The sequence below is a fragment of the Arachis stenosperma genome, chromosome 4, assembly GCF_014773155.1.
Source record: "Arachis stenosperma cultivar V10309 chromosome 4, arast.V10309.gnm1.PFL2, whole genome shotgun sequence".
NCBI classification, from domain to species: domain Eukaryota; kingdom Viridiplantae; phylum Streptophyta; class Magnoliopsida; order Fabales; family Fabaceae; genus Arachis; species Arachis stenosperma.
This window is the reverse complement of record NC_080380.1, coordinates 125260776-125263294: the sequence shown is the minus strand read 5'-3', so window position 1 is coordinate 125263294 and position 2519 is coordinate 125260776. Positions and strand designations below refer to the sequence as shown.

At 43.5% G+C, this 2519-nt stretch overlaps 1 non-coding gene across 1 annotated transcript; it reads right to left on the bottom strand.

Annotated features, from left to right (window-relative positions):
- Nucleotides 1-243: 243 nt before the first annotated feature.
- Nucleotides 244-351, bottom strand: LOC130977526 (small nucleolar RNA R71). The gene has a single exon (XR_009085215.1). It is a non-coding gene; the product is annotated as a small nucleolar RNA R71 (small nucleolar RNA).
- Between the last annotated feature and the right edge of the window lie 2168 nt (nucleotides 352-2519).

The window sequence follows — 2519 nt, the reverse complement described above, 5'->3', positions numbered from 1 at the left end:
TGCAAGTTTCATGGACTTCCATTGGAAGATCCTCATCAGTTTTTGGCTGAGTTCTTGCAAATCTGTGACACTGTCAAGACTAATGGGGTTGACCCTGAGGTCTACAGACTTATGCTATTCCCTTTTGCTGTAAGAGACAGAGCTAGGACATGGTTGGACTCTCAACCTAAAGAAAGCCTGGACTCATGGGAAAAGCTAGTCAATGCCTTCCTGGCAAAGTTCTTTCCACCTCAAAAATTGAGTAAGCTTAGAGTGGAAGTCCAAACCTTCAGACAGAAGGATGGAGAATCCCTCTATGAAGCTTGGGAAAGATACAAACAATTGATCAGAAAATGTCCCTCTGACATGCTTTCTGAATGGAGCATCATAGGTATTTTCTATGATGGTCTCTCTGAACTATCCAAGATGTCTCTGGATAGCTCTGCTGGAGGATCTCTTCATCTGAAGAAGACGCCTACAGAAGCTCAAGAACTAATTGAAATGGTTGCAAATAACCAATTCATGTACACTTCTGAAAGGAATCCTGTGAACAATGGGGCAAATCAGAAGAAAGGAGTTCTTGAGATTGATACTCTGAATGCCATTCTGGCTCAGAACAAGATATTGACTCAACAAGTCAATTTGATTTCTCAAAGTCTGTTTGGAATGCAAAATGCACCAAGCAGTACTAAGGATGCTTCATCTGAAGAAGAAGCCTATGATCCTGAGTACCCTTCAATGGAAGAGGTGAATTACCTAGGAGAACCCTATGGAAATACCTATAATTCTTCATGGAGAAATCACCCAAATTTCTCATGGAAGGATCAACAGAGACCTCAACAAGGTTTCAACAACAATAATGGTGGAAGAAACAGGTTTAGCAATGGCAAGCCTTTTCCATCATCTTCTCAGCAACAGACAGAGAATTCTAAGCAGAACCCCTCTAACTTAGCAACCATGGTCTCTGATCTAATCAAAACCACTCAAAGTTTCATGACTAAAACAAGGTCCTCCATTAGGAATTTGGAGGCACAAGTGGGACAGCTGAGCAAGAAAATTACTGAACTCCCTCCTAGTACTCTTCCAAGCAATACAGAAGGAAATCCAAAAGGAGAGTGCAAGGCCATCAACATGGCCGAATTTGGAGAGGAAGGAGAGGAAGTGAACGCCACTGAGGAAGACCTCAATGGGCGTGCACTGACCTCCAATGAGTTCCCTAATGAGGAACCATGGGAATCTGAGGCTCAAAATGAGACCATAGAGATTCCATTGGACTTACTTCTGCCTTTCATGAGCTCTGATGAGTATTCTTCCTCTAAAGAGGATGAGTATGTCACTGAAGAGCAAGTTGCTAAATACCTTGGAGCAATCATGAAGCTAAATGACAAGTTATTTGGAAATGAGACTTGGGAGAATGAACCTCCTTTGCTCACCAAAGAACTGGATGACTTGTCTAGGCAGAAATTACCTCAAAAGAGACAAGATCCTGGGAAGTTTTCAATACCTTGTACCATAGGCACCATGACCTTCAAGAAGGCTCTGTGTGACTTAGGGTCAAGTGTAAACCTCATGCCTCTCTCTGTAATGGAGAAGCTAGGGATCTTTGAGGTGCAAGCTGCAAGAATCTCATTAGAGATGGCAGACAACTCAAGAAAACAAGCTCAAGGACTTGTAGAGGATGTTTTGGTGAAGATTGAAAACCATTACATCCCTGCTGATTTCATAGTCCTAGAGACTGGGAAGTGCATGGATGAATCCATCATCCTTGGCAGACCCTTCCTAGCCACAGCAAAGGCTGTGATTGATGTTGATGGAGGTGAACTGATCATTCAAGTGAATGAGGAATCCTTTGTGTTTAAAGCTCAAGGATATCCCTCTGTCATCATGGAGAGGAAGCATGAAGAGCTTCTCTCAAAACAGAGCCAAACAGAGCCCCCACAGTCAAACTCTAAGTTTGGTGTTGGGAGGCCACAACCAAACTCTAAGTTTGGTGTTGAACCCCCACATTCAAACTCTAAGTTTGGTGTTGGGAGGTTCCAACATAGCTCTGAGCATTTCTGAGGCTCCATGAGAGTCCTCTGTCAAGCTAATGACACTAAAGAAGCGCTTGTTGGGAGGCAACCCAATATTATATTTTGACTATTTTCTTTTGTTATTTTATGTTTTTTGTAGGTTGATGATCATAAGAAGTCACAAAATCAATGAAAAAAGCAAAAACAGAATGAAAAATAGGAAGAAAAACAGCACACCCTGGAGGAAGAACCTACTGGCGTTTAAACGCCAGTAAGGTTAGCAGATGGGCGTTTAACGCCCAGTCTGGCACCATTCTGGGCGTTTAACGCCAGAAAGAGGCACCAGACTGGCGTTAAACGCCAGGAAAGGGCAAGAACCTGGCGTTAAACGCCAGAAATGGGCACCAGCCCGGCGTTTAACGCCAGAATTGGCTCAAAACGTGATTTTGCATGCCATTTGGTGCAGGGATGACTTTTCCTTGACACCTCAGGATCTGTGGACCCCACAGGATCCCCACCAACCCCACC